Genomic DNA, 20993 nt, shown 5'->3' with positions numbered 1-20993 from the left:
AACCGTTGATCGCACCTCATCGCCCCGCATCGCCGTGCAACCTTGCGTAAGTTCTTAATATAGAATGTTACATGCGGGATTCAGGGGCCCGGGGGGACCACTCGTGAACGTCTTTGAAGAATCCGTTCACCGGGAGAATGTCCAGCGAACCGTTCCCTCTTGCTTTCCTTCCCGTACGAGTATGCGCACACACGCGCGCACGCGCGCGCGCGCGGCTACGAACACCGCACACACGCCAAGGTGTGATCGAATTTCCAGTTGTCGGAACGCGGAGCTCCACGTTCAGACTTCAACGCGATGTCGACTTAATCGCGTGCACTCGGGGCCCTGCCTCGCCGCCTGACTCAGGACAGAAGCGCGCGCCCTGTTCGTTTACCTTTCCAAAGGGGGGAGGAGAATACGCTCCCCTTCGACGAGAAGGTAACACGCGCGGTGGCTACACGGTGTTACCCGGGTTTCGTCAACGACGAATTTACTACTCGAAAGGGGGATCCTCGTTTCTGGATTTTCTCCTAAGGGATCGAGAGAATTCTTACAGTTCGAGGGACACCTCGTGACACCGTGTTGTTTCGATGCGTATTTCTGGGTATCTGTTTTCGCAACTGTACTTCCTTGCACGGTAATTGAATCGTGTACGAGTTACACTGGGAAGTTTGAGAAATTTGGTTACGAGCAAGGGGAGAACTTTTTTTTAGAGATCTGGGGTACGAGATAACGTTTAGGTAGTAGCTTACTATATTTCGGTTTACTTTTTCTTTAACCAAATTTTTGTTGCTTTTTGTACCATTTATCGTTTGTTTTGTTCAACGTTCAATTTTCTACCCCGACGAGTGACTTTGATGCTTTTCTTATCGATTAGAAATATTCCAGGGCACTCTTTGGATGCATGTTCGTGGGTATTTATTTTTGAAGAAATTGTTCTTGAACTATCTACGAATTACACTGGGAAGTTTGAGAAATTTATTACGAGCAAGGGGAGAACTTTTTTAGAGATATGGGGTGCAAGATAACGTTTAGGTAGTAGCTTACTATATTTCGATTTATTTTTTCTTTAACCAAATTTTTATTGTTCTTGATACCGTTTGTCGTATATTTTGTTCAACGTTCAATTTTCCATCTCGGGGAGTATCTTTCATGCTTTTCTTACCGGTTGCGCATTTACACCCGCGACAACGATAAGAGAGTATACCTAGAAACATTGTAAATCAATTTAAAAAGATTCCACGTTGAATCACACGCGAAAAGATTTCTTAAACATTGTTAAATCGTCCTACGAAGGTTCTTCGTCCACGAGTCACTAATGCAAATAAAACCACTAAATTTTGATTACACCCACGGAACATTTTATTTTTCGTAAACTATCAAATATAATCTGTGTTCTTGATACACACGTAAAATCTACCGAGTATTCCAAATGTTTCAAAACGACTATAATTCTAATCTATATTATCCCTACTTCGACCAAAACGGACACGATCAAAATGCTAACGACAATCATCATAAATCGTAGATTATTGGTTAACAAAGATTCATCATTTGAGAATCTACATCGAAAAACGCTAATGATCGAAACTCTAACGATCAAAAAGCTAACGACGATCATCGTAAATCGTAGACTATTGGTTAGCAAAGATTCATCATTTGAGAATCTACTTCGAAAAACGTTAATGATCGAAACTCTAACGATCAAAATGCTAACGACAATCATCGTAAATCGTAGATTATTGGTTAGCAAAGATTTACCATTTTAGAATCTATATTGAAAAACTTTAATGATCGAATCTCTACCGATCAAAATGCCAACGACAATCCCGGTAAATCGTTCACCATTGGTTATCAAAGATTCACCATTTGAGGATTTACATGGAAAAACTTAGGGTCTCCGTTAAAAGGAAATCTTGGGTCTCCCGCTCCACCCTTTTGTTCGTTCTCGCTCGTTTCATCCGGCGCGTATTCCATCGCAAGGGGTCCACCGCGGCCAATCAACCCCGGATAACAACCAGCTTCGGTTCTACGTCCGCTGTACAACAATAGGCAAAGCATGGTCGGTACGTGCACGCGAGCGCTCCGGGATGAGTTTCGGTACGAATGCTTCCGCGTGTCCGCGCGCAGAATCTCGCGTGCATGTCTGCGAGAGACGGCAACGTTTATTGCACCCCAACCACCCAACCACCCACCCCCTCCCCCCGTACGACACTACGCAATCAATAATTACGCGGAGCTGGATTAACGTACAGGCAACGACGAAAACGTTTGTCAATGTTTGCGATATGAATATCGTGGCGCGAGTTAGCTTGCATCGAGAACGTACGCTGGTACCGGGAAAAATCGCGCGAACGGAAACGTCTACGGATCCGTAGGAAAATTAGGAACCCTTTCGAGAGTTCTCCGTTGTCTACGATTCGGGTCGATGAGCTTTATCGACGCGGCGAGCATCGATTGTCCGACGTTCGGGGTTGAGAGTCTCTCGAAAAAATTACGTTTCGTTGGATTCGTATAACGAGGGATTAATTACCGGACGATCGAAAAGGGAACGTGGGACAATTTGCGAAAAGCCTCGTTTACGGATATTTCCATCGTCCATACCGAAATATTATCAGTTTGTACAATCTTTTACATTGGAAGAATTTTTAAACGGTGTTCGATGATTTGTTATTTGTCACCTAGTGTTCGTGCATTGTAAGTATTGGGTGGTAATTTTATTTATTACGTTTACGAATATTTGCATCATCGATACCGAAATATTATCGGTCTGTACAATCTTTTATATCGGAAGAATTTTTAAACGGTGTTCGATGATTTGTTATTCGTCACCTAGTGTTCGTGCACTGTGAATATTGAGTGGTAATTTTATTCATTTCATGGAATTTTTCCATTGAAACGGTAAAATATTAGTAATCTTTAATAGCAAGATTATTTTGGTAACGATACCGCGAGAATGGATATTTTTTCAAATAACAAACGCAAGATTTTAACGGAATTGATAATAAACGAATCGTCTTTCGATCCCTGGTTTTAACGCGCGTTTACTTTCCCGTTTCATTAGTTTCGGGACATTATCCAATCAAAGTGATTCTAAACGAACAAATAGTAGATTTCTCACAGCAGGACGAGTATTTACCGATTGATAATCGATCGCGAATAACAATATTTATTCCTCGGGACTAATGTTCCGTCCTTTCGATCCCCTTCGATCGCTTCTGCTCTTTAAAGCTGACTCTTAAAATCATTCCTCTCGTTCGAAGTCGCGGCGGCCGTTTCTCTGTAAACTGTTCCGTAATACCTTACCTATCGAGCTCGCGGCAACATTGAAACTCGATTACATCGACGAAGAATTCGCTAGAAATTCATATTCGGATGTAAAAGAGAGAAAAAAAGGAAAGAAAAAAACAGCCAAACGGTGGAAGCGCGAAGGAGAAAGAATATAGAGCAAGAATGGGAAGATGTTATAGTCGAGGGGAAGAAGCAAGAAGGATTCGACCCGAGTATGAAATTACATTACACCCGTGTGGTCTGCGGAAGAAATTCAAGACGGCAATTTCGATTAAATTTAATCTTGTGCAGGTTTCGAATCAGGCGCAGTGCCGCAATGAAACCGGAGGGCTGCCGCCTCGTCTCCCGTGTAAGTCACTCACGGGGCCTCGTGGACCTCAGCTGAAGTTACCTACGATCATCTTAAAAGGGCGGCCCTTCTTCGAAATCTACGGTTTCACATCGAACTGCTGATTAAAAATTCTATCCGCCCGTGACGGTGTGTCATTTCGATCTCCAGCGGCGCAAGGAAGTTGTTCGTTCACGATCCAACAAGCTACGCAAGACTGTTGCATTCTAATTTGATATTGAAGATTCGTAGCGCGAACATAAATGTCTATGAGTTACTGTTGCCGGCCCGAAAGAAACAACGAAGTCAGGGGGACCTCCCACCAATCGTTCCGTAGCGGAGAATTCTTCCTTCGTTGTACAAGGTGACGAGCGATGGGGACAAACGTAGCGCGAGCACCCCGAAAACTCGATCCAGCAACGTTTGTTCCATCGAACAAACGTAAAAAAAAAATTACTGCATCGATTTACTACATTTGTTCACGGTTGGGTCGGAACACTTGCACCGGTTGCCCCGGATTCTGGCTACCTCGATAAACGGTTCAAGCGCTCAGGATACGATACTCGATAAAAGTAACTAGCGAGTATTTGTCTCTACAAGCGTCGTTCCCATAAAACGAAGCGTAAGATTAACACGTACGTCGCTAATAGATTTTAAAAATTACGGAACCCCCAATACGAAACAGAAGCGCGAAGGTGAATGTTTGAAATAAATTTGTCACGCATTGTCCGAGTTGCGATTGTTACTACACACCGACAACGAAGAGTACAATAATAGCGATACCGATAGAAATAAATTGGAACGTTTTCGTTCGGTGGACTTTAAACACGTTCGGCTCGGTAACTTTGAAGAACGTTGCCCGGCTAGGACGCGAACGAGTGGGTAAGCACCGAGCTCGCGTAAAAGCGCTCGTCCCGGCGTATATCGCGTCCTAAATGCGACGCAACGAGCGATAAACTCGTTAAGCCCGTGGATATTACAACTACGGGCGGACTTCTGATGCGTTACGTACGAAGAATCCTACGCGAAACCATCATCCACGGTGAGCCGAGCTGACGCTCGTAAAAGATCCGCTGACCCTTACGATCTTCTACGTGCGCGGAAACTTCGTTTCGCCGAGATTAGAGGTTAGAATTTCATCGGCGTCCCGGTTCAGTGACCTTCGAAGTGCGACTTCGGATCGACGCTCGAGCGTGCTGCTACTCCCTCTCTCCCTCCCCTAGAGGCCCCGTATCCGGCCATTTCTTTGGTTTCTCCGCTGTCAAAGCTACTATATCTCCCTTCTGTCTCCCGATTAGCGTACCGAGCGAGCAACAAATTGCCTCCAACACACTGCCCGGTCTGCACCGGGATGTTACCGGTGCGCGCGATGCTGCCGAGCATACGTTGCCATTACGCGCGCGTGTACGCATGCGCGGGGGGGCACATGCGCGGAGAGCGCACGTTGAGCTGCGTCAAATGTAAACAACCGCGGACGCTCGGTATCGTCGATAATTGGCGTAATCACCTGTAAACAGGTAGTTTATCCTGTCATTATGGATTTACCACGGCGCAGATGGCTAATGAATAGCGCGGCGGATTCCGTCCGACCGGGGCAGGTTCATTTTTCCCCGTGCCTGATTCATTTGCACCCAGGTGAGCCCCGTGTCTTGCCGCTGCCAGGCTTGAAATTTATCGGCGACGCGTTCAATTGAAACCGAGTTCAACGCGTCCGCGCATCGCAGAGGGCGCTGCGTTCCCTGCCCCCCCGTAGAAGATTCTTCTTCTACGTAGTTTCCCTTCGATGTGTCTCGCGAGGAGGATGAAGTTTGCGTACGCAAAATTCGTAGATTCGATTTGTCGCCAAGGTATCGTTTTTATGGACGATTGGTCTTAGAGCGGGGTACGGTCTACATTGGATCTAATTTTAATATTTGTGTTTTCTTTTTCGGGTCAAATTTGTGGTAAAGTTCACTTTTAAGGTCGTTGCAACTTTTACTTTTGTATGGGTACGGTCTCCATTGGATCTAATTTTAATATTTGTATCTTCTTTTTCGGGTCAATTCAAATTTGTGGTAAAGTTCACTTTTAAGGTCGTTGTAACTTTTACTTTTGTATGTTACTGTTTAAACGTCCTAACATTGAAGAAAATAGAGATTAGAACACGAAGACAGAAAGTATGCATTAACTTTTACTTTTGTATATCATTGTGTAAACGTCCTAACATTGAAGAAAACAGAGATTAGAATACAAACGACAGAAAGTGTCCATTAAATGTGATAACAATTTTCCAACTTGTAATAGGAATATTTATAATTTGAATAAAGACGGTTGGAAAGATCTCGTTCCGGTACAAACGAGATAGTAATTCGATCGTAATTATGCTACTCGAGCATCGTAAACCGATCGGAAGACGTTAGAATCCTTTTGGCGATACCTACGGAAGTACTCCGAATGGTTCGTCTCGAGTTTGCGTAAGATCGTGGCGTTCGATTCGGTTTGAAGAAACGCGTGGAACCGGTTGCGATCGCGGAAACGTCTCGCGGAAGAAAAGGAAGCGTCGAGGCCGCGTTCACTCACGTCGCCGGTAAATTATAATACGGCAATTATTATATTTCACGCCGCGGCGTTATTAACGCTACCGTGCGATTCGCGTAGCAGTCGAGGTGCACGGGCAACGGAAGGCGTGGCATTGCTTCAAATTATACCTGATCCCCTTCCTGCCACGGAAAATAAACGAGGACAGCCCACCCTCGCATTCTGCGGGACCCTGATGTCGCGTATGCCCACGGTGTTCCTCGAGGATAATGAATCGTCATCGATAGCCGTACAGGCGTGCGCATTAATCAAACTCATCCTGTACAATTTTCTTCCGTGTTTAATTATCATGGATGATATTAACGTCGAAGACATAAATTTATCGTACGGCGATCGTTTATCTTTTGCTTCGATTGTGTTCACGGTTTCAGGATTCGTCCCGCGCGAGTGAATCGCGATGCTCGAATGCCCCCGTGGACGTTGCCAATACCCCTGGCCTGCCGCTCCGCGTGTGTGCTTTCTATTTTTAACCTCGATGATTTCTTCCTTCCTTCTTTCCCCGTTCTTTTTTCTTTTTCAATTTTTAAGACCTTTTCGCGCGTAATAACTTTCCCCGGGAGGGAATGCAAACAGCCGGTACGAAGCCAGGCGGGATCGTGACCAGAAAAGATAAACCTGCGAGTTGGTAGCGAGTTAAGGGGCTTCCAATAAGCCCGAGCCGGTAATTAATATTATTCGTTTCTTGTCAGCGCGCCTACTCGGTAAAGAAATTATCGATCAATTTAGATAAAACGAAACTCATCGAATAACGTAATGCTCGTTCGCGTATTACAATATCGGATCGACGAGCTACGTCGGGTGATTAACGAATGACGATTTTTATTAGTCGAATTCAATTACGCGCTCGTACGCTCGACACGGTGCTCGCAAGTTCAACGGACCGGGGGTATTCAAGGTCCGTCGTTGAACCCGCCGATGAAAGAAACCACGTCGGAGTGCACGACGCGGAAAAGATTCAAAGTTCACGAAGGTTGAAGCCGCACGGGCCTAATCGTAGGCATACACCATCCTTCGATCGCTTTTATTGCCTCGTAATAAGTTGAGCAAACAATTAGCGCGGTAACCGATCGACGATGCTCGACGAGGAAGAAGAATTACCCGGGGAAACGAATTGCAAATTCATCGAAGGGTAGAGGATGTTGCGGATGGCCCAATGATCGATGCAAAATAGAATCGGGTTTTCCTCGCGGTTCGAATACATAGCTACGTGGCCGTGCGCTAAACAATCGCTTTAGCGCGGAACGACGTATGCAAAGGTCTTTGCTCCTTTGGTCAGCACACACGCGCGGCACACAGGCGGACAGTTTCATGGCAAAATAAGAGGACGCGCCTTCATTGGCTTTAATGGGATGGCAAATAGGCGGGCAGGAAATTTGCGCTTTCGAGGCGCCTTCGAACCCGAGATACACGAAAGCGCGCAGGAAATTCTAAGCAAGATGGCCGCGCCTCGGGGATCCACTGATTCAATAGAAACTATTTGCACTGCCATTAGACGGTGTCCGCCTCGCGTACGGTGCTCCAGCGTTGGCGCCGCGCCGCGCCACGCCGCGCCACGCCGCGTCGTGCCACGGCCTGTAAACAACACCGGAGAGATGGGTCGCGAAAGAAACCGAGAAGAGCGTTTAATGGCTGAAACTGTTGCGAGAGAAAATTATCGTTGCAACAGGCGTTTCATTACAATTGCTAATAAATGGCACGCGGCAATGGTCCCAGCGGGTTTTATGCGCGTACGTGCGCATAAACGTATGCACGGCTGAAAGACCGCGGCGCGATGTCTTTATTTCGTTTAAAGGCCGCGTGCGCGCAAGCTTCCGAGTTTATGAGAATAAATTATGCAAACTCCGAGGCCCGCTGCCAACGCCAGCCGGTCTTTTGTCTCCGTGGAAAAAGTCGCATTCCTCGCGTGTCGCGTTTCTCGCTTCCACGAGGGCATAGAAGGCCCTCGCTGTTTAACAGTTCGTCGCATCGCGCGACCGAGCTAATGCCGTATAGTTGCTGGAACAAATACAGCGAGATACTCGAGGCGCGCTCGACAAGTTTGTTAAGCGATACTCGCGCCGGATACAAGCCGCCAAATTTCTGTACAACCCTACACTTTTCGATGAGAAGCTCTCCGTGGGTCGAGATCGTTACTTCTCGTTAGTTTGGAAGAGGTTTCATCGAGGAGAAATTTTTTTTACAAACTTTACATCGGGATGGATCACCTTCGATTCGAAATTCGTGCTCTCGTTGAAAAACTGTCTACTGATTGGACTATTATTTGTCATTGATCATTGTTGATTCGAGTCTCTTTTCCTCCGAATTTACCTGGACTATAACGTATTTCAATTTCACCGAAATCTCTGATCTTCTGTAGAGCAAGTCGATTCGACAAATTTGATAAGCGAGAGTTTCATCAAACTTTGCATCGGTTTGGATCACTTTCGACACCAGACCTTCGATTCGAAATTCGAGCTCTCGTTGAAAAACTGTCTACTGGTTGGACTATTATTTGTCATCGATCACTGTTGACTCGAACCCTCTTCCTCAAAATCTACGTGGACTACACGTAGATATAGATCCTCCAAATCTACATATTTCAATTTCACCGAAATCTCTGATCTTCTGAAGAGCAAGTCGACTCGACGCGTAATGACCGATTTTTATTTGGATCGATCTACAGATATTCCACGTCTTAGAATTCTCAATAAACGGAGATCAACAAGTCATTTGATCATTTTTACAGCGATCAACGTTTCTATAATTCCCGAAAAATTCGTACCGAAATCCGTGTATCGATTCTACGGTCTCTAGGCGTTCGTCTCGATAATTCCCAAGTTTCTTTCGAATTCGTTAAGCGTAACCTACTGATTATCTTAATGCTCAACAAACTACAAATTTACAACACCTGGGGGAAGGTTTCTAGTACTCACCTAGAGATAATATACAAAAGTTCTTGAGCTACGAAAAACTCACCGAATGTATTACATGCAAAATCGAGTACAATGCATACAAATGCAGTTCACACACCAGGAAAATATTAATTATTCTACGTACGACGTTTGCTGAAATAAATTTAAAATCATTCTGTATTAAAGTAGAAGCATCTTTTGCCAAAATTTCGTTGCATTATCAACCACTTGACGTCCAAAATTACACCCCCCTTCCCGTTCCCACGAGGACGTCGCGCAACGCGCGTGCGTCAACAACACCATCGCGCCCATGCTGGGGAGTACAATTTCCGCTTCACTTCCGGAAATGGACCCATTGTCCTACGTAATCGGAAGACAACAATATCGTGGACGATGCGTATCTCTCTGGACGCACGGTGGGTCCACCAGCGTGTGCGCGCACGTTCACGTGGTACCCGTTCACCAACACCGGTGCACGCGTGTGCGAGTGCACGCCTTCGTATGCATAGAAAATGACACACGGAACCGCGATGTAGAGGGTGCTCGATGAATAATTTCGGCGCGACTCGAGCCGTTGCCGGAGGTGGGACGAATAAATTAAGCAACGACGATAAATCGACGAAGAAATTTATAAATGTTGACGGCCGAGCACGTGTACACGTAGAAAAGACGTCGCGGAGAACTCGAGGAGAAGGTCTCGATCGGTTATCGATACTTAATCGAGCGCGCAAGCTTCGGGGCAAATTGTACACAGTTAGCGCAGTACGTTGCTGAGAAATTAACAACCATACAGGTGCTTTCCGCTTCGAGACCAATTCTTACCGAACTGTTAATTGTACCGATCGCAAAGCGTGTGCTAACCGAAAACTACCTCCATTTTCTTATCAATTCGTTCACCTTTTCCTAGTACAGTTAGCTACTCGTATAATACATTTCTACGTTCAATCGATTCTTGTACATAGAAATTTCTTATTAATTTACTTGCGATCTTCTCGTACAAAATTAACCACTTGTACAAAATGAAATAGAAACAATCGATTCGTGTACACAGAGGAGTCTCCAAATTGGTAAGTCGAAGCTTCGTGTTGATTCTAAGACCAGAGAAGACTTCGATCGAAAACGTACACAGTATGCGGAAGATCTTCTCGCGTATTGAGCGTACGTACACTCTGAACGCCCATTGGCGTTTACCGCACGCGATCGACCGATTGTAATCACCCGTCGAAAGGATCGTAGAACCAGTGTCCTTAAATTCTCCAAGCTTATTTTGACACCAGGTTGTATTTATGTTCGAAGCTCGAGTAGCTCGAACAGATCTCGACTTATTGTTTACAAACTGTTGTGACTCGTGTCTTACGAGTGGGTAGACCATCTACCATGAAGATCACCGTCGCAATAACTCATTGCGAGTGTTATCCCCTTGCAATATCGCGACGTTAATAAACGAACGACGTAGTGAAAAAGAAAAACAAAAAAAAAAAGAACCGAAAAACGCTCCACGTTTTAATCATACTAACGATAAAATTCAAACCGGGCCGAAAGTTGCAGTTGTCTCCCAGCTGTTCCGGGGCGAATCCTCCAATTATTCCAATCGGGGTGTATCGACTCGGTTCGGTGGACCCACCTCGATCGATTTCGGCAAGTCGACGATCTCGATAATCCACGAACGCTGGCTCGCTGGCGAGACGACGTTATTAAAGATCGTAAATTCCGGGACATCGATTACCATCGCGCGGCGATACCGGGACACGCGATGGCGTTCCGTCGTCGATACTCACCTACCTGGCACACGGGAAACATAATGAGACACGAGTCAAGTGGCGCGAGACCGTGACGAATGGACCACCTAGTACAGCCAGACAGAAGCGCGTACGGGTTCGCGACCAAGAGGATTCGAATCATCCGCGTTCGCAATCTACCTACGATCCGAGATGGTGGTGCACGCGTGCACACACAAACGCACACAGACGCACACGTGAACAGAGAGACACGTATATTGTGTTCCACAGCGTGGAAGAACAGCGTCGGTGTTGGTGCACGCGCAATGTACGGTTTGATGCATGCGAATGCGTATCCGGATCACGGGTAAATTAGCGCGAGAATTAGTGTGAGAATTAGCGCGATACGCGCACAGACACACGCGAGGAGATACCGGCGGGTCGTTGCATAACGTTAACCCCGTGTGTCGTGACTTGTAAACGCGGCGTAAAGACCGACGCGAATTTACGCACTAATGGAGGCGTCGCGGTAGTCGGTGATCCGCCCGGGACCCGCGGACGGGTTAATGAATTAAAGAAGATAAGGGACGCGTGTTTCCGCGCGCGCGATACATAAATCCGGGCTGGAGCATCCTGTCCCCTCCCCTCTTCCGCCGCAGACCGTACGAACCCCCCTCGAACAATCGATGAAGTCGTAGGCGAGATTCATGGCCGCCCTTCGATCGTAAATCGCGAGAGAGCGAGAACGAGAGCGAGAGAAATTTGCCGCCTTTCCCGCGCGAATAATTCAAATTTCGAATTCGAGTTTGGGGAGGAAGGAGAATTTTTTGGTTGGTATTTTCGTTGGTATTTTAATCACGTGAGTTTAGTTTTGTTGGAGATTGTTTAATAATGCAGATTTTTGCAGGTAGAATTATACTGTGGAGTAATTTATGTCGTAGTGTGCACGAGTGTAATGAATTGGTAATAACTGTCGAACGATTTGAGGAGAATTTTTTCTGTTTCGAATCGAAGAGACTGAAAATGTTAATGGGATTTTGGGGAAATGTAATTAAGATAGGGTGAGTTTCTGTTATTAATGATCAGTTGATAATGTTGATTTAGTAAATTGGTATACACGAGTGGGATAAATTAGTTATAGATGCTGAACGATTCGAGACGAATTCGTTAACCGGGGAACCGGTTTATAATATCTGGATAGCGTGAGTTTCTACTGTTAGAGATTATCTAATAATGCAGATTTCGTAAATTGGTATATACGAGTGCGATAAATTAGTTATAGATGCTGAACGATTTGAGACGAATTCGTTAACCGGGCGACCATTTTGTAATATCTGGATAGCGTGAGTTTCTACTGTTAGAGATTACTAAATAATGCAGATTTGGTAAATTGGTATATACGTGTATGATAAATCGGTCAAAGATGTTGAACAATTTGAGAAGAATTGTTCACGTATTTCGAAAAGAAAAAGTAATACGATTTGAAAGGATGCGATTCTTATTTAAGGAGAATTATTTAAGAACGTAACTCGTGCACATTTGGCTAATTGCTTCATCCGATGGATTGCACTGCAGGTGTTTACCGAATAATAATTTATAACTACAGATATTAGATCATAGTTTACCGGCGACAATACCGAGTGACACCTGTTGTCTCTGCAACATGTTCAGATCAGCGATTGTCCTGAATTTTTAATTCTCCATCGAAGTATTATTATTAACAGTTCAAGAAAAATAAAGAGCGTTCGATACAATGCTTTGTGTCACGGTGCACAAATATTCCGAACAGAATAGCGGTAAAATTTATTTTTACAAATGCAAGAACGAACCGAACAAAACTAATCGACCAGAGCGCGAACAAAATGTAATTTTAAAATTGTGTACTTTCGTTTCGAAATACACCGGTCAGCGGACAAAATTTTTCAACTCGTGATTTCTATTTTTAATTAATAAAATGTATATTCCAATCGGAATGGCACGTGAAATTGAAAATCATTTCGATTTTGTAGCACGTAGATTATTTACACGCACGTGTCATTCCTTTTTTTTAAATTTATTCCAAATAATATTTTACACGTTCGTATGTAATAAAATCAACCTGTCGGCGAACGAATAAATATTTCAAAAAATTACACAACTCCGATTTTATTCCATCGTGCAATTTCAAAATACCGCGATTCGAGAATAAAATGTTTGCATCCGTGCGTTTCGCTGATATTTTTTCCGCCGTTGAAAATTAACATTGATAAAATGCATTCGTAAAAGTTTCATAAAACCCTGCACATTGTTTCGACTCGCTTCGATTACGAATTTAGGAAAGTAACACGGTGCAAAACTTACATCAGCGTCCAACCCTTATCTCTGTTATCAACCTGCATTCGGAACCCACCTGAAAATAAAATAAAAAATGAAATTAATTTCAAAATACAATTCTTCCTATTTCTATATTCTTATGCAGAAAATATGCTTGGTTCGAGCTTAGAACCTAAAGACCAAACCCCAAAAGCAAATTTACACTTTTGCACTTCAAACGTTGTACAATACATCGGGGATGATTCGTCCACACTGAACGTGAAAAATCAAAGTATTTACATTAATTTAATGGTTGATGCTACTGACTTGTCACTATTGTTTCACTACGGGCAAATGATCAATTATTAATGATCAAATTATTCAATTCGTCGAAAGTAGAAAGTAACTCTATTTTGTTCACCGATGACATTCGATGTTTAGATTGAACCTTAGACGAAAATAATCTTCGCACCTTCCTCTGAAAAGGAATCGTCCACGATGCACGTTCAAAGTTTCAAATTCAACTTCGCCGCGATCGAAAAGAAATTCGTGCTCCGCGTCAAACGTCCTTAAACTTCCTCAAACGCCCTCAAACGCGCTCAAACGCGCTCAAACTTCGCGTTCGCTCGCTCGTCGCCAATATTTACGATCGTGTGTCGATCGTCGCACAATAACTCGGGACCAATATCCTCTCGTTCTCGGTAAACAGTCCGTTGAACGCTCGAAACGCAGAAAGAGCCACGCGCGAAGATTAATACGCGTCCATCGGTCGCGGTCCCTCGTGTACTATCTGGTATCTTCGACATAATCGTCGTGTTATGGTTTTTATTAGCCGCGGAATTAACCTCCCGATAATATCGTTCGCACGCTATTAGCGCGGGGAGATATTTGCACGGACAAGTACTTAGCGATGCGTTTTAACATATTTAGTAGTTCGCTCGCTCAATATGCAAAGCAACGCGGAATGTATGGAACGAGAGCAAAATGAAAGGAAAAACGTATTCGCTTCGCGAAGGAGTGACCATAATACGATACCCGCGCGCTGGATATGCAGATGGATGCGTCCACTATCACAAACAACCGACTGTATCCGCGTGTCATGCATAAATGATATATGCATACCATTGCGAATAACTCCGCCGCCGTAGCGCTCGAACGAAAACGTTCGATCCATCTCTTTCTCTCTCTCTCTCTCTCACACCTTCTCGTTACACACTCTCGCGTCTTCCCTCTTATCAGCTATATTTTTCCTTGTTCTTTACGCGCGTTCCCGCGCACGGTAATTAATAACTTCTATCGAGGAGTATCGTTCGATCCTCTCTACTCTCGGGCTATCGAGGATGAGCGAAATGTTAATATTTCCACGCGACACGAGCGTATGAAATTGCTCAAACGATTGTAAATCATCCCGCGTAAATTACACCGGTGTACATTTACAAAGTGAACGGAAAAAGGAGATCGAATCGTTCGCGGTTGCGTACGAGATTCAAGAAAAATAACGCGCCGCGATACAAAGGGTACGTAAGTACAGGGTACACGAGAGGGTACGCGAGACACGATTCTTTCCTCGGAAATATGACTATAAACGCCCGCGCGGAAAAATAATCCCGGTACACTGCACAAATGAAGAAACATTTCGTCGAGGTTTATCGAAGCTAGGCGAGTTCCGTTCCTACGTTTGAACGCGGTATGCGCCACTAAAACGCGGTAATATACTCCGGGGGAGGGTGAGACGAAAGCGTTACGAACACCCTCTGTAAACGTCACCGAAATATTCGCGCCTTTGAGGTTAGGTGTCTTCGGGCGGTCCGCGTGTCTCGTATCGCACGGTTGGATACGCGCGTAAATACTAACGGACGTTGGTGAAATTCCGAAAGGGACGTTGGCTGTCCCGGTTGCTGATCGATCCTTCCTTGTTCCGAGAAAAAGGGGTTTGCGACACTACGTTAACGAGAATATCAACGTGCCGCGCGTCGAGAAATTTCGTAATCGTCCAGGCGATAAAAATTAATTACGTACCGCGTCGGTTGCGCGGCGATCCTCGCTTTTACGAGGATTACCCAACCCGTAGGAATCGGTCGAGCGATTACGCAGCACCGTAGATGGTCCCGGGTATGTGACCGCGTATCGTAACACGCGGTCACACGTATAACCGGGTACCGTGGGGTTCAGCTAGACGAGGCTAGAGCACGTGCGACGTATAGAGGTGGTGTACGCGGAGCACGTAGATACGCGCAAGCGTAATTATACGTACGTGGACAAGGGGAGAAGGCAAGTCACGGTCGCACCTGCTCCTCGCACTGACAGCAGGCATCCTATCGGAGGACGTACCGGTCAGCGAACGAACAGACGGACGTACATCGGTTATTGTCCTGTCTCGGGTCCCGGGACAGGCTTTGCCCTATTGACTTCGTTAACACTCGATACCTATCGAAAGGTGTTTCCTGCACCGACTCGATCACTGTCACCGGGACCCGGCTTCCACGTATCTACCCGGCCTGTCATCGTTAAGTCATCCGTGCCGGCGAGGAAACGCAAAGGTTAATAACGTTCAAATTAGAGCCAACGATAACGACACGACACACTGTCGGCACGACGTTGCTTTATAGTATACCCACCACGCGAACTTGCTGACGATAAAAGTGTAAACGACGGTAATAACATCGAGCCTCCGAATCTCGTATAATACGACGATTACGCGTCACTCGTCCGTGACGAGGTTCAAACACGCGTTTCACGGCTTCTTTTCGGACCTTTCGCGTTCTTATTCAGTTACGTTTCCAAACGGAGCTCTCACGAGACACTCGTGTAACCCGGTACACACGTATCCGAGAAGAACAATTGAATATTTCACAAGACGTGTAAGATACGCGGGGACGAACGACGATACTGAAATTTTAACGGTACGAAAATCGAACTGCTTGAAATTTGAGACATCGGATCGACCCTTTCCACTCGAGAGGCTATACTCGATCGCCACTTAATTCGGTGTACCTTCTCCAATTTGGAAAACCATCGTGGTTTGGAATTGAAATTAAAATTCAATTATTCCTTTCTCGTAAGATGTAAACAAACGTATACGAACTGTTGAAACGCAAATGCTCCGTTTGAAATTAATTACACGATTCGAAGGATTTCATCGAGGTGGTAGTTTCTGGTAGCAGAAAAGCTTCGAGTGCAAAGGATTGATTCTCGCATACTCGCGGGTAAGAAATCTTCGATAACCGTAAAGATGCTTGAACTTATTTAACCGATTATTTCGCGAATAAAACAATCGAATTCTACGAAAAGGGTACGTACTAAAGTTACGCGTCGTGTGTTGAATAACTTCGATTAATCTCTTACACGTCGTTACTTCGTTTCACGGTATACCGACGGTACACGTCGATACACGAGCGACGTGGTTGAAAACAAGAGTCAAGTCGTGCAACTAACCGATAATTACCAGCGCTAATAAAATCTACACGGATCACCTTCAGCGATTTCAAACGTTAAAAACAACGCACATGAACTCGTTACATAAATACTATCGACTTATTTACACACCATAACTACACCAAGGGGGAGTTCATTTCGTATTTCATATCTTTGCTAGAATTTTTCCCTGAAACGTTCACTCGACCAAGTTTATAGGATACTTGCGTGACCTTTTGCTCTCATTTCAGCCGTTAGAACATACTGGCACCGATCGGCCATTAAATCCTTGGAACACCCTATGTAATTAGAAACGAGAAATACGAGAATTATCGAGTACGAGCGAGGCTTGTGTCTCAATTACGAGTTCGAAACACTCGAAACTTGACAAAATGACGTTACTTCGTACGAACGAAACGACCGTACGATAACGTATCGCGTTGTAACAAGAGACGCGATCTCTCGGAGGGACGATTAAGAAGAATTCGCGTCGATGTTTAAACAACCCGTTCGGCTCAATTTGTCGTCGATTCGATGGTGATTCGCGGCACTGATTCAGGGGATGCTCGCTGGCTGGTAAGCGCGAACGCCGTAAATTTCGAGACGAGATTCGAGGCGAAATAGCGGCGATATTAATCGAACCGGGATCCGGTCACCAGATGTAATAACGACTCTCTGAATTAATCGAAAGGGAATCGGCGTTGTTGGTCGCCGTTCGGCGTACATGTTCCACCGAGAACGTAGCTTTTAATGAATATCGCCGTGCCCTCTTTCTTCCCGTTCAACGACCACGGAGAGAGGAAGAGAACAAATTGAACCGGCGGTCGTAAAGTGTTTCCACGATGCAGAAATAGCGGCGCGAGCGAGCGAGCGAGTGGCACACCGGCGAAACTTCGTTGCAGATTTATGCGGAGCTGTAAATACGACCAGGAATACGAAACGGTTCGCGACGATTGACACGGGTGTACCAGGGCCGTGTTTCTCGTTGGAAAGACGACACGATAGCAGAGATTATAGCGGAGTGGCACGTTATCAAACCGAGCGTATCGATCCCCGCCTTAATTCAACGTTTAATCGGGACCGCTGCACTTGTACGTACCATGCTTTAACCTCGTCACGAGAGACGATCGTGCCGATTTTTACCATTTCCCCTTAATTTCCACCACTTGGAATAATCGTGCGGGGAAAACGTTACGACGATACCGCACACACACACACACACGCGCGTTAGAATCGACCGTTACGAGAATTCTTAAAAGCGTTCCACGAAGGAAAGACGAATGGCGACGTGTAGCGGATGAATGACATTTTTAAGTTACTCGTGTTTTCATACTTTTTTCAAATTTTTATTATCTTGTAGATTATACGAATATATTCGTCGAATCAAATTTTGGAAGATTGAAAAGTTTGAATGAAATTTAAGAGATTTTGTAACGATCGAACGATCCTCACTCGTGGCGATTATTTATCGTTTCTCCGTGTTTCTGTTTGTCGACAATGAAGATTCTCCTTTTTTGACTTCGAGACACTTACGACGGATATCGTTGTCAGTTTGGAGCGTTACAACGGAAATGATTCCATCGAATACATTAATCCTTCATCGATTCGCGATACGGTAGATTTAATACGCGATCGAAGAGTATACTTATACGCTACCAGACCCGGCTACTTTGCTTTTCTTTTGCCCTAGGGACTCCCAACGAAAAGCATCGTAACGTTGTTCCAGTTAATTGAACCAGTTTGATTGAAAATAGTGTTTACTAATTAAATCATAATCCAGCGGATTTAACGAGCTCGATCATCTCGGTTCTCGTCCAACTTTCAAACTCTTTTAATCCGGAGTGTTATTAAGCTATTAAGGTTAATGGAATTAGTTTTATTCGTGGTATTATTCGTAATTAAGCCATGATGTAGTAGATTTGATAAACTATTAAAGTGATTTCGGTCGGAGGCGCGTAGAGTTTACGAGTTCTTTTACGAAGAGAATTTTATACAATCGATCCAATTAGACAAACTTTTAACGGAAACACTTCCACGCGAGCTCTTTTTCGTCACTGGTGGGAGAAAACGATGCATCTTCGGAAACGCATAACCCTTTTTATTGTATCGATTAAACGGCTCGATTTGACGAAACACTTTTTTCGTTTGCGATAAGTGCCAGGTTCGTTGACCGGTCTGGTCGGGACGGCGCCAAGAAATTTGTTCCTTTTATAGTAAAAACCTTGCAGGAATTTCTGCGCCTGTGCGGTATAATATATAATAACAATATACGTTGATCGATATGCAAAAAGGGGATTATAAATCGTAACGATTTATGACCACGAGAGAGAGAGAGAAGACCATTGCTAAACTTAGAGCGCAAGGTGGTAATTTAATAATAATTTATGGCCGCTAATAATTGTTTCGAGATCACGATTTAACATTCGATCGAGTTACTTCCATCGATCGATCGATCGAGAACATTTTTCATCAATTATTCGAACGCACCCGGCTAAGAAGCAAATAGCATCGAACCAATGAACGCATCGTGATCGAAGAAGCCATAATAAAGTATATCGAAAGGACAAACCGCACGTAGTATTTCAAGTGTAACAACTAGCCTTGATACGTGCTAATTAGACACAAAGTAACAATTTTGCAGCCAACGATTTATTGTTCAGCCAACAGACCGTGACACTAAACTCAACCTGAATATAAAGTAGTAACGAAGGCGGTTCAAGTGCGCTCGAGTTGCAACAAAGGTATACCTTGACTGGTCTTACGAACTAAATAAATTCCGTGGCCTTATCGGTGCGTTAAATGTTGCATAATTAAAATGTCGGTCAACGCCAACGATCGAGTCGATGAAATATCGAAAACGTTAGAAGAATAACCGAAGCGTTATTGACTTTAATATTATAATTTCCGAATTTTATTAGAATAATTAGTAAACGAACGTGTAACTTTTGTGTTTCTATATTTATATTTGTATTTTTTTTTTTTAACGGGGACACTGTTGTGTATCAAAACGGAGGATTGAAGTGTGTTTGAAAATCAATTAAAAATTCTTTTCGCACGAAAAGATTTACCAAATGTTTCGAACAATAGTAAACACTCGAAGAAATTACTTGTCTACGTATTAGAATCGTTGGATTGAATACTAAACAATCTACGATTAAAATTGTGTTATTAGTATTCGAATAATGTATCCAATACGAAAGTATTGGACCGTCGTAAACTAATTATGAAATATTATATTTGACGTAAGGCAGAGGTTAATTGTGTCAGAGTATTAGTAATTCTGTGCCGGAAAAAGTAATCCCAAATTGCAATCTTTCCTCTTAAACGTAACGATACAATTATTAAAAAAAAAATAAATTCATTCCTTTCAATATTCGAGGTAGAAAAATACTAAGTGTGTATTTTACCAAACGTATTACCTCGTATAAAGTCCTCGAAGGTACAGAATTTTGTAACACTCTGATAATAATACATTCTTACGTGTTCACAAAACCGAAGACCACGTAACAACTACGTCAACCGTCCTCAAAGTCCCCAATAGTTACTGAATTTCGTAACAGTCCGATAATACGTTCTTATAACACGTTTACAAACCGTGTACCCGGTGCGTCGTTTTGTTTATCAACCGATCCTTCCCATTCAAACTTCGAATTCCTTTCGAATCGTGTTTTCGTTTCGGTAACTTCGTCGCTCGAAGGTCGTGCTGTAACACACCGTCGAATTTTCTCCCCGGCTACACACTGCTTCGTCCAATGGACAAAAACAACAAAATCCGGAGTCTATGAATCATAAATTCTCCTATGGTAACACATCGTTAAACAAACGTAGCTTTTTACGTGAATTTTTATCATCGATACCATCGACGATCAAACGAACACCGAGTCTAAATTCCTGCCCGCGAAACCCGAATAAAATCCTTGTATTCTCTTTGAAAAGGTATCGCGAGTATTTAGGTCGAAAATCGATCGGTTGAAAAGTTACGATTTTTGCTCCGAACCCCTGCGTACATATCCGAAACACCGTGACGGCTACGAGACAGCACCGCGAAAAGTATGGTCGTTTGAGAAGAAAGAAAAAAAATACAAGGTCACCTCGATACCTCCGAAGGTATGCAGCGGGTAAAAAAAACCGAACCATCCTGTTCGGTGAGCACCTACGAAACCGCAAACGTATCCCGTTTCGAGAGCGTTCTTTTCTAAAACCAACCAACGGAAAGTTATTTCGGACGGTAGTTTCCATCGTTGTTCTGTATTTGTTGTTCGGCGTTGTTTTCCCTGATTTCCGTCGCGACGAACGTGGAACGCGCTCGTTAGTAATTCGTTGATCCAGAGTTGCGCGCCGGTTGGCCAGTGAAAAGAAAAGAAAAGAGAAACAAAAAAAAAAGAAAAGAAGAAGAAAAAGAAGAAGGGAAGCCTCTGACGGGGTAATTATCGCCCGTCGTCTAGGGCCACCTTGCGATCGCTGCGCGTGGACGCGCCTCCACGGATGCATTCTTGCACC

The sequence above is a fragment of the Ptiloglossa arizonensis genome, chromosome 6, assembly GCF_051014685.1.
Source record: "Ptiloglossa arizonensis isolate GNS036 chromosome 6, iyPtiAriz1_principal, whole genome shotgun sequence".
Lineage (NCBI taxonomy): Eukaryota > Metazoa > Arthropoda > Insecta > Hymenoptera > Colletidae > Ptiloglossa > Ptiloglossa arizonensis.
Note: the sequence above shows the minus strand (reverse complement) of the source record.